Consider the following 13,169-nt stretch of genomic DNA (forward strand, 5'->3'; position numbering starts at 1 on the left):
TAAGTGGCTGAGGTGCTTTGATGGTATGACTTGCTGACCATTCTTTTTTCCCTAGGTTGCCAGGAAAAGCCATCCACAGAAAGGGATTGTGCTTGAAAACTCCCTGTAAAGTCACCTGTATGAACGCTGGGATGTCTGTCCATGGAAAGGTGTCCCATCTGTGGCATTTCACTACAAAACTTCCACGGGAAATGCCAGGGGGATTTGAGAGTCGATTAGTATTGTTTTCATCTGCTATCAGAAACCACCAGATGGGGCAGATCTGCAGGGGCTGAATGCTTGAGAAAATATATGATGCAAAGTCAGGTGCTGCAGAAAACTGTGCCCTTCAAGAAACTAGTGGAGAAAGAAGCCATGCACTTTCATAAGCCAACTGTTGGAGGAAGTGTGTTTTGCTGTAGCCCAGAGGTGGAGAAAATTGCAGATTAAGGAGCCAAGTGTTGGAAAAGCACACTCTGTAGAAATCTGGCAAGTGAGACACAGCGCCACCAAAAAGAGAAAGCTCCTTCCTCCTCTTGTGCCTCTCAAGTGCCCTCTACTAACATGGCTTAACATGGCTTAACATGGTGCCAGCTGGCAAAATAAATATATTTATTAAACCCACCCTACCTCCATTTTCCCAGAACAGTTTAAAAAAAAGATTTTGGAGGTGAGAGGTAATATATTTAAAACAGGCACAAGAATTAAAGGAATGATATGACATTCAAATCTAAAGAGCCAAAATAGACTCCAGTTGACTTTCTCAACACACTCTAATGGATAGAGAACCGACTTTGGTGTTAATATGTGCCCTTCATCAAGTTATTTTCTAAATGTTGATTCCCAAACTTTAAAATGGGAGAATATTTATTATAATATGCTATAAATTGTAAAGAGCTCTAAACATGTAAGTTACCGCTTCTTTAATCATTATTATTAGAAAGATATTCCATAGGATATCATCACAATGGTTCTTGAAGAAATTTTGATGTATGAAATAAATTTGATACATTTCCTTCACTCTCACTTTGAATTATAAAATGTCCTTCAGATACAAAGAAAGATTCTCTGACTGAATTCAACAGATTTTAAAAATATTTTGTACATTTTAGTAAGTACTAAGGAATAAACAGTCTTTGGGGGAATATGTGTGTCTTTACAAGAGGGCCATCAAGTCTATTTTTGAAAGAAAGGTGAAGAATGACCCAAAAAATAGTGTAACAGATGTTACACAAAATGTGACCTTCATCTGGCCATTGACTTTAGCATTTTGATGTTTCAATGGAATGTGACTTTTCTGGCTTGTTGTTTATTATTAAGTGTGGGCTAGGTACCAAAAGGTATAAGAGTGAAACATAATGCATAATTCTTAAAATATAATTTGAGATTATTAAAGGTATATTAAACTTTTCTTCCTGAAAAGTACATCATAAAGTCATCTCAGCCTTTTATTTTGTCCCAGATTTCAAGATATGTTTTCTTACCTAATAAAGCATTATGACCAAAGTAACAACATCCTTACTGCATCAACCACGAGCCATTATTTAATCAGAGAAGGAAAACTACTTGGTTATATGTTTTTGTTCCAGGAAATCAGCCTCATACAATTGCAGTAGCTTGTTTAGGAGTCTTTATAAGACTTTTTGTCTCCACATCTGAAGTGGGATCTTGAAGTCATAGGGCAAGCAGTTGATAAAAGAAAATAGATGGGAAGAGACAGATATTAAAAGCAGGCAGAGACAAGATAAGCAAGCTGGAACCCCAAACCGAATACAGTCATTCTTGTGCCTCTGACTTTGGTGGTAAAAGTATCCTGTAGAAACCAAGGTTCTGTCACAAAGCCAAACCTTACCACTGAGTCAGAGAAGCTGAAGGGAAATAAAAAGCTAAGTAGAGCAGTTGTAGCCCTGGCTACTGCCCCATGGCAAGGAGATGCGCCAGCAGACCAATGACTACATGTTTTGAGTGTGTATGTGTGTGTGTGTGTGTGTGTGTGTGTGTGTGTGTGTGTGTGTGTGTGTTTGTGTGGCAAAGTTACTGCTCCCATTCACCTTCCAAATCTCCCAAGAATCCTGTTTGTGTCCCAGCCTCACCAGAAACATACAAGATAGGAACTTTTCAAACATTTAGCTCAGTCTAGTCAAGATGACACATTACACATAATATGAGTTTTATTTTGTAAAATCAAAATATCAAGCATGGGCTTTGTTTGCCACTTTCAGAAAATTGATTTTTAAAAAATAAATGTATTTTTAATTGACAAATAATTACTGTACATATGTTTAGGGTACAGTATATTTTGATCTGAGTATATATAGTAGAAAATTGACTTTTGATTATTTCTTCAATGATCCCTGGGTATTGCCTCCTTAATATTTATTTTGAATATTTTATTTTTGATTGCTGTTAAATTAGCTTTTCAGTCCCCCTTCAGGAGAGACTGCTACAGAAAGCATAATTGATTGATAACCTCAGCCACTTTTCTACTGGAATTACCACTAAATGTGTTTCAAGGCCATGCATAATCTGACTTTTTCTCAGTCAATAACTAAACCCAGTGGGGAAACTAGTGCCAGACCATTAGGATGGGATTCAGAACTCCTCTGCTGAGCTTTTTTAACTTAGGGAGTGCTCATTTGCCTAGCTGAAACTTTCTTAGAACGTGTATTGTAGTCTAACATTCTTCTTACCCAATTATTTCTCTTTTTTACCTCTCGCTGGTAACAGAAGACTGTTCCATTCTCCTCTTCCTCTCTGCCTACTCTCACTTCTTTCCTTTATCCTGTACAGGTGGGCTTTCTGTAAATCTCTTGCATATCTAATCCCATTTTATTTGTCCATATTCCACTGCTATTTTATTCAAGAAATAGGATGTCTAAAATGGCACTGCTGTGGAAGATAAAAACAATGAAGGCGTCCCTAACAAGCATACCTTCAATTACAAGACAAAAGATACAAAGAAGTGATCAATTATATAGACGAGGTCATTTCATCTTGTGTCTTACATAGAAAGTTGTTGTAATAAAAACTTCATGGGATTTTGAAAGTGAAGAGTCCCAGTTGCTTAAGTACTATGTCTGATATAGGAAGAAGGTCTTTAAAGAACTTTACATAAAAAATAATCATATAATAATATCGCATGAAAATCATTTAATTATGTTGTCATAAAATAAAATTAAATTATTGAAACTGTTAGATCTATCAGATAATTTAGAAAAGCATATAACTACAATGTATTTATACTAAGAAAAAATTATATGAATGTTGCAATCTTGCTATAATTTTTCATAGAATTTTACAAAGTCATCAAAATAGTTTCACATTTGATGTTTAGAAAATAATTCATAAATATTAAATTTTACATTGAAGTTATTGCAATGTTCAAGCATCTTTCTTCATATTTAAGCATTTTCTGAATTGTTAACCATATCATCTCCTTAGAGGTTTTTTGGATATCTCTAATTCTGCCAGGGTGTCATTTGTTCATATAACCCCAACTTCATCAAACCCTGTATTTCCTGCAAGATATGAAACTTTACTTTGAACCCTATTTGAATTCTTAGGCTCTTCTAGATATCAAACAATAAATAAAACACTAAGTAAAAAAGATTTGACCTTGCAAGTGAGAACACAGATTGAATTACTAGAGAAAAATATTTTTGGAGATAGCTTTATTAGAATTTAATTCATCAGTGTATCTTTTCATTTTTTGTGTGTATTTCCTCATTTATTATGTAGATCAGATATCAAATATAAAGCTAGTTATGGATCATTATATATATGCATTTTATTTAACATAGGATACAAGTAAAAAAGTATTTTTGAAAGCAATTTTTATTTTATCTATTTAGCAAAACAAAATCATTAATTTATCATTGCATCTCATTTTTAATTTTTAATATTTCATATACTCTATAAAGAGTTGTAAAGTTTGGGGGGAAATATGGAAAAAATACAAAGACTGTAGAAATAACCAAAAATCCCATCTTCGGTAAATAACCATTATGGACAGACTGATATACACTATTCTATTTAGCAACGTGTTGCAAAAAGCTTTCTATGCAACTAAAGATGTTTCTGTAACAGAATTTTAATAGGTACATAATATTTATTACAGAAAATATATAATACTATAGGACTAATATGAGATAGTTATGATAACTTTGTACTTTAAAAAAAATTTTGGTCATTTTAATTCTGTGATGTGCATGTGAGTGTGAATAAGAAATGTAGCTCTGTATTCTAAATATTTTAAAAGGTGCCTAATCATTTATACAATAATTCATTTATTAATCGATGATAAGGTTTTCTACTTTGGTCATTTTAAAAACATTGATTTGCATATTTTTTGTTTCTTTTTAATAAATTTTTCTTAATGGACAATTACTTTGACAGTATTGCAACATTTACACATCGGAATTTTATAATATTTTTTATTTGGTAATGTGAATCATTTCTCCATTTTTTGGACAGTATCTTAGCTACATTTTTGTTCTATAGATAAGCTCTAGGAACTTTTAAAGTTCTTACTCTTTTATGAATTCCATTAATCATGCACTATAATGCATAAATTTGTTTAAAAGGCATAAAAAACTTTGCTATATTGATTCTTCAAATCAGGATATTAGTGTAATTTCTTACTTATCAACTTTTTGTTTATACATCTAATTAAAATTGTGTGCTTTTTCTGATCCTGATCAAGAAATTTTTTGCTAATTTCACTTTTATTCATTTTACATTTTGGGTATGTTTGACAATTTTTTAAAAAATCATAAATTTAAAAAGATATTTGCTGTAATACTAGAGTCACTGTTGTTGTCATATTCATTTTATAATTAGTGATCATCTTGAGTTTTTTCTCTTCAGCAAAAATTATTTTCTGTTAATTTTTTTCTTGAATAACTCTCAAATCATTTGCAAATTATGGTAGTTTGTTTTCAGTAAACACACACAAACACTCACATTTCTTTTACTGTGTGTGTATATAAATATATATGTATGTGTAATTACCTTTATTTTTATAGATGCACAGTTTTGTCATTAAGCTACAACTTCTAGAAAAAATCATGTGATAATTGTGACAATAACTATATTTAACTTCATTTTGATTTTAACCTGATTTCTTATTATTTTTCCATTATATAAAATGTTTTCTCCTGGTTTGAAAGAGAACTTTCAATCATTTATCAGCTTTGCATTGAATTTTAAATATTTTATTTTAGACACAAGTGAATGCAGAATTATTTTCTAACCGTTACAATTTCTGTGATAGTTCCTTTGCCCTATTGATAAGTTGCATTCTTTTCTGTTTTTTTTTTTTTTCTCTCTTAGGTTGGTAGGTCTGTTTATTTATTTATAATTTAATTTCAAAATTTATTTCACTCAAGTTATTCATAAAAATATGAATGGTACTATCACTTAAATCAGTGACAATTTTTCATATTTCATTTATTGAAATTTTTCTCATTTTCTCCTTTATCTCTCATTATTTATCTAATCTATTGTCAAACAAAATCAGAATATAATTTTCAGAGTGTTAGAATATTTTTAAGATTTAATAATTAATTTTTCAATTTATTTTAAAATGCCATTACTTCTTCCTACACTCAGAATCTACCTCTCTTTTTCTTCCTACCTTTGTTCTTTATTTCTTCTTTCCTTCCTCTTTCTCTCTCTCTTTCTCTCTCCTTTTTTTATTAATACATAATATTTCTATTTATTCATAGGGTAAATGAAACTGAACCCATCTCTCTGGACCCATCTGTGATATTTTGTTATAAGTATTCACTGTCTAATTACCATTTAAGGTATTTGGGGCGTACATCACCTCATGTATTTATTGTTTCTATGTGTTGGGAACATTTCCATTCTTTCATCTAGTTTTGAAACACACTGGAAATTTATCTATTTGTATGTTTGTACCCATTAATAAACAATTGTTTATCCCTTTTCTCTACCCAAAAACCCTTCCCAGCCTCTGATATCTAGTATCCATCATTCTACTCCCTTTGTGTAAGAAATCAATTGTTTTTAGCTTCCATATATGTGAGAACATGCTATATTTGTTTTTCTGTGCTTAGCTTATTTCACTTAACATGATGACTTTCAATTGATGCTGCAAATTACATGCTTTCTTTTTTTATTAAAGGACAGATAGTTTTCCATTTTGCATACATGCCACACTTTTTTATACCTTTTAACTGTTGATCAGAACTTAGGTTGATATCATGTTTTTGCTTTTGTGACTAGTACTCTAATAAACAGGAAAACGCAAGTATCCCTTTGATAGACTGACTTATTTTCCCTTGATTAACGCCCAGTAGTAAGACTTCTGGGTTGTATGGTAGTTAAATTTTTAGTATTTTGAGAAATTTTCATACTATTTTCCATAATTCAAAATACAAACAGTATAAAAGAATTCCTATTCCTCTGAATCCTCTCCACAGTCTGTTATTATTATTTTTTTCTGTTTAATAATAGCCATGCTAACTGGGAGAAGATGATATCTCATTGTGGTTTTGATTTACATTTTGTGATGATTAATGATGTTGGCCATTGGTAGGTCTTCTTTTTTTTTTTTTTTTTTTGAGTTGGCGTCTCACTCTGTCGCCCAGACTGGAGTGCAATGGCCGCTTCCGGCCACCGCAGCCTCCACCTGCTGGGCTCCGGCAATCCTTCCTCCCCAGCCTTCCAAGTAGCTGGAACTACAGGCGCGCGCTACCACATCCGGCTGATTTTTTATTTATTGTAGAGATGAGGTCTCGCCAAGTTGCCCAGGCGGGTCTCGAACCTGCGGGCTCAGGCAATCCACTCACCTCAGCCTCCCAAAAGCGCGGGATTACAGGCTGAGCCACCAAGCCCAGCCGGTAGGTCTTCTTTTAAGAAATGTCAGTTAAGTTCCTTTGCTCACTTCTTCATAATGGGGTTGCTTGTGTTCTTGCTGTTGAGTTGAGTTTCTTATATATTGTGGATATCAGTCTCTGGTTGGATGAACAGTTTGCAATTATATTTCTCCCCATTCAATAAGTTGTCTCTTTACTCTGTTGGTTGTTTTCTTGGCTGTGCAAAACTTTTAAATGTAAGACAGTCCAATTTAGCTGTTTTTGTTTTCATTGCTTGTGCTTCTGAGATCTTTTCTAAGCCAGTGTGGTAAAGTGTGTCCTCCATGCTTTTCTTCTAGTGGTTTTATAATTTTGAGTCTTATGTTTAAGTCTTTAATTTATATTGAATTGATTTCTTGTAGCTGGTGAAAGAGATGGGTTCAGTTTCATTTATCTGCATATGGACATCTAATTTTTAAGCACTTCTTATTGGAAAGAGTGCTCTTTCCCTAAAACTGTGTTATTCTCCTGCTTTTAGATCAATACCATGCTATTTTGATTACTATAGCCTTATAATATATTTTGAAGTTAGATAATATGATTCCTTCAGTTGGTTTTTTTTGTTGTTGTTGTTGTTGCTGTTCCCCTTAGGATTATTTGGTTTGGCTTTTCAGGGTCTTTTTTGGTTCCATACAAATTTTGCATTTTTTGTGTGTATTTTTGTGAAAAAAAAAATGACATTTATATTTTAACAGGTGTGGCAATGAATCTTTAGACTGCATTGGGCAGTATGGTCATTTTAACAGCATTAATTATTCTGATCCAAAAGCCTGGAATATCTTTAAATATGTTTTTATTTATCAGTGTTGTAGATCTCTTTTACCTTTTTGGTTAAATGTATTTCCAGGTATTTTATTTTATTTTTGTAGCTATCATAAATGGGATTGCCTTCTTGATTTTTTTCTCAGATAGCTAATTATTGATGCATAAAAATACTACTGATTTTTGTATGTTGTTTTTTGTGTGCTGAAATTTTATTGATTTTTTTTTCAGATATGAGTTTTTTGATAGAGCCTTTAGGAATTTCTAGATAGAAGATATATCATTTACAAAGAGGCACAATTTGACTTCCTCTTTTCTAATTTGGATGCTTCTTTTTATTCCCTCTTCTTTCTTTTGTTTGATTGCTCTAGATAGTATTCCCGTATTATGCTAAATAGGAGTGGTGAGAGTGAACATCCTTATCTTGTTCCAGCTTGTAAAGGGGATGCTTCCAACTTTTGTTCATTCAGTACAAAACAATGAGTATGTCATAGTTGGACTTTATTATTTTGAGGTGTATTCTTTCAATACCTAATTTGTTGAGGGTTTTTATTATCAAGGGATATTGGATTTTATCAAATACTTTTTCTGTGCCTGAAATAATTATGTTGTTTTTTGTTATTAATTCTGTTTATGCAGTGGATCACATGTATTGATTTGTGTATGTTGTACCATCTTTACATTACAGGGATAAAACCCTCCTGATAATGGTAAATAATCTTTTTGATGTACTGTTGCATGCAGTTTGTTAGAATTTTTTTTTTTTTTTTGAGAAATTTGTGTTTCTATGTTCTCAGTGAGATCAGCCTGGAAGTTAGTTTCTTTGCTGCCTCCTAGCTAGATTTTTGGTATCGGGATGATATTGACTTCATGGAATGAATTAGAAATTAATTTAAAAATAACATTTTAAAAATACTTTATAAAATTTTAAAATATTAATAAGTTACTCAAGGTGATAGGGCTTTTCTCAGCCCTTATAGTAACTTTATATGAATTTTAAAACCACTCTTATTTGCCTAGGTAGATGCAACCCTGTCCCAAGACACAAAACTTGTCAAATGGAGCACAAGCTGATCATTTATGTTTTTGGCCTGGCTCCTTTGGTCAAACAAACAAACTGCACATTTGTATATGATGGTCTTGCATATTATGCAATATATTCTCCTACTAATAGTATATGAATGTAACTTATCATTATTTTAATTTTCATTTCTTTACCATTAGTAATATTAATCATGTTTTAATATATTTAACACCCTTCGGCACTACATTCTTTTTAAGCTACAATTGTCAACAATTTTAACTCAATATTTCTTTAAAAGTATTACTTTAAAACATTAAGATGATTGAATCTACCTGTGAAATAGAAATCATTAATGTGTTCTAAATATATTAGTAAACACATTTAAATAATAAAGTTGAATTGAATTCAGCTAATACATTTATGTGCATTTTTGTCAATTAATTTCTTCATACATCCATCATGTTTGTTAAAAATTAGCAGATGGATGCAATTAGCTATAATCACATTACCAAAAATGTTATGCATTGTTAATTATTGCAATAAAAATATTAATTGCTCTCATCAGAAAATTGGAATGTTTTTTGTATGTAATCTTGCCATATGGAAACACAGAAAATAGAATCTTTCTAAGTACATGGGTATTTTAATAAGAAATACCTTTGTTAAATCCCTAAAGCATTCAAGTACATTATTCATATTCACAAGTAGTGAAATGACTCTTAATTCAGCCTGATGAGTAAAAGGAGTTGACACCATAATACTGACTTGTGCACAGGTTGTGCTGATCTGGAATTAGACTTTCCAAGGGCATTGATTTTGGACAAAATACAGGTTATAAAACCATTTATGACCTAACTCACTCTTTCTCTCTTGTCCCGGTCACTGCTCACCTTTCATTCTATGCTCCAGTAATGTAAATCTGAGTGAAATTCATTGCATATACCAAAGGAAGTAACGTGTCTGCTGTACTTTAAAGGATTGCTCATTTTGAAAATACTTTTTATCATCAAAACAAGTTTCATTCCAATTCCTCTAAAACATTTGTAAAATACAAAGGATACTATGGTGCCAAATACTTCTAATTAATCACCACACCTTTCTTTTCAATAAATCACAATTTGGCTTTAGAATGTGTTTAATAATTTTATTCATTTGTGTATATATTCATGCAGCAAAATATCCATTGAAAATCTAATATGAACCAGAATACAGTAATATAATTTAAAAGTTTCTATTTCAGAAGATTTGCATTATAAATTGGGTGCCAGGGATAATAATAAATAGATAATAATAGGTAAATATTATTTATAAAAAATGTGTATCATCTTAAGTAAAAATTCCAATATATTTTACATTATCTTTCAAGTACTAAAACATTTAATAATAATAAGTAGATAATAACAAATCGATAGCTCATAATACATAAATACTCTTTTCTGTGGTGGTAAATGAAAATAAATGAAGAAAGTTAGTGTAAAAAGATAATAAGTGATGAGTTGGGCACTGTTTTGGAGGGAGTAGTAAGTGCAAGTGTCTTTTTTTAAAGGTGTTTTTGTGACGATTAGAAGAAAGTAAGGCAGTAAGTCAAACTTTTATATGAAGGAAGGTCAGTTCAGCCAGACAGAAACCTGCAATAATAACTCTGAGGTGAAATGCCCTTATACGTTCAATGAACAGAAGGGCTACCAGTGTGACTGAAGGTGGGAGACAGGATCAAATAAATGCAAAAGTATTGAGTCAATGAGAAGTTGGTCCAATCAATGGATTAAAAACTGCCGGAGGAGGGGGGAGGTGGAACTGACAGTAGTGGGAATCTGTCGTGGGAGGGGAGCACACCTCATCAACAAGGTTACCTCCATAATGAACATTTGTATACCTACCCCTGAATTGTACCCCACATCTTTAAAATAAATAAATTAAAAGTTAAAAAAAAAGATGTTGAAGAATTGAAATTGTATAAAGTTATATTATCGGATAATAACAAATTACAAGTTGGGGAGGTAGAAGGTTATCAAAGTACCATCTAACAGAATATTAGTATCAATAAAAATAAAATGATAACGTTTAAACAATGAACACAAGTAAGCTAGCTGTTACAGTACTAGAGAAATGAGAAATGAGATGATCATTTGTAAATAACCGCCAACAGCAATGAATGATATATTTTACTACTATGAACTTCAAATAAGTGGAAGGACTTTAGAGAAACTGGAAAATAATTATCAGGAATTAGTGACGAGGAGCAAGTGAAGCACACACCGTATCTCCAGGAACAAAGTTAGTTTGGAAAATAGAAAGGTAAAAAAACTACTAATTAAGAGCATTGAAGGGGAATCAAACATTTCTAAAAGAGCTAGGTTATTGTCACTTAAAGCAAGAAAGTCATTAAAACATCAGTGAAAAACTTAGTGAAAGTGGTTTTGGTATACAGAAACTGTGAACTTTAGACTAGAAGGATGTGAGGGTGAGAAAGAGGTGTCAGGTAAAGTCCATATCAATTCTAAGGAGGTGAGTATCTAGGTGATGAGGCATGAGGATGAGTGCTGAGCTGGTATAATTAGACTTTCTGTAAATGTGTCATTAAAATAATATTGATGATCTCTTAGGCGATTTAAATGTATGTGTAAGAGGAAGTCTGTGAATAATATCTTAAAAAATGAGGGTAGAGTTTCCAGGAGTATATGAGTTCTGTGGGTCTCTGATTCAGAAAAAGCATTAGTTATAATGAGTCAAATATTGCAGAGGTTACTATACCAACTAAGGGTCCCATACAAGCAAACTCTGTCATTTTCCAAAGTGCGTTCATCAAAAACATCAATTTGTTAATCTAACTACAAGTGAGTATTCAACTTGTTGAGGATCTCTTTTTTTATTAAGAAATCATTGAGCTAAAAATAATCTAATTTAAAGTAGCCTTTACCTTACACTTCTGAGTGATTTAAACTTTCAAGCAAAAGTAAATTATTATGTGTTTTATAATCATCAATTATTTTACAAATAGTTATATTCCTCAGTTCTTTAAAAGAACTGCTTTCTGAGCTTTTCAGACATATATAAAAAAAGACAAAATGAAATTTTTTTTTGTTAAATTCTCGATATTCAGCTATGATCAATTTCTTTGAGAAAAACTAAAATCAATTATGTTTTGCACTATGTGATTGGCACTTTAGTGATCAGAAAGGAGTAGCACAGTGATTGGCAATATTTAAAATATTCAAATAATGTAGAAAAATAAGAACTACTTAAATCATGTGACATTGTTAGAGTAATAGTCTTCCACAGTTTTATTAATGTTAGTAACATTATTTGTTTTGTACAGTTAGGTTACACACTATCACTTTCCCCTTAAACCTGTTAGCTGTATGACAATGATAATTTATACCTCCCAGTGTCCTCAACTGTATAGTGAGAATAATATCCCCCTCACAGATTTGCAGAATAGGTTATTAGAGACATGTATGAAAAGTACTTATCAATGTCCTCAATAAACAGCAACTCTTAATGCCATATACCTCAGACTTAACCACAGGTTCACTCTCTGTCCTGGTATATAGTTGATATTGTTTAAGATAGGGAAGGATAGAACACTAGAATCACAAAGAATCTTCACGATAATCATTTCAATCTTCCCATTTGAGCAGAAAATAAATTGAGATTTAAAAGGAAATATTAAATATATATTATATATTTAGGTATTTATTGTTCATTTATCTATAATTTACTGTTACAGTAAAAAATGATGGACAATATAATTTGTCAAGAAAATAATAAACAGAGACACTATCTCCAAAATTATCTCAAAAAGGAAGCTAATATGTTCCCCAGTTTATTTAACAAGATTCAGCTAGAATTACTCAGTATAGGTGCTTTAAGGATTTTTGGAAATATCTAAGTACATTTTAATGTATTTTGCAATTTGCAAAATTGTTAAAAATTATGAGAGAAGAGAGAGACATCTCCCTTCTTAATAATACAAAATATTAGCTCTGACTTTACCCTATATTGCTTGTGGGCATATGTTTAATTTAGTCCAGTTGAACTGAAACAGTTACAGAATAGAAAGTAACCAAAAATGTTTCTACACAGAAAACAAAATGATAGAAGGTAAGGGGGAAACAAACTGTACCATATATGTTAAAAAATATTATAATAAAAATGCTGACAAATGTGTCCTGCATTTTATTTATTTATTTATTTTTCAAATATACACCGAAGGACCCCCAAAAACCTTGTAATTAGTTTTTTGGAGGACAAGCCCCTCGTAGTATAGGATTCCCCAGTTAGGTAAGTGCTCTAAGAACCCATTAGTGTCACTGTACCCGCTAGCGTTGTTGTGAGAGGCTGCATTTGGCTTAGGTGACGTTTTTTGTGGGGGTTCATCATGTTTACCCATTTTATAATAAATACATATAAATATGCACACACACACACACACACACACACACACACACACACTCATACATGGAAGAAGAGAGATATTTATTTTATGAAATTATCTCACAAGATCATATAGTCAAAAATCT

Source organism: Carlito syrichta, unplaced genomic scaffold (genome assembly GCF_000164805.1).
Source record: "Carlito syrichta isolate Samal-C Ts95f unplaced genomic scaffold, Tarsius_syrichta-2.0.1 Scaffold312094, whole genome shotgun sequence".
NCBI lineage: Eukaryota > Metazoa > Chordata > Mammalia > Primates > Tarsiidae > Carlito > Carlito syrichta.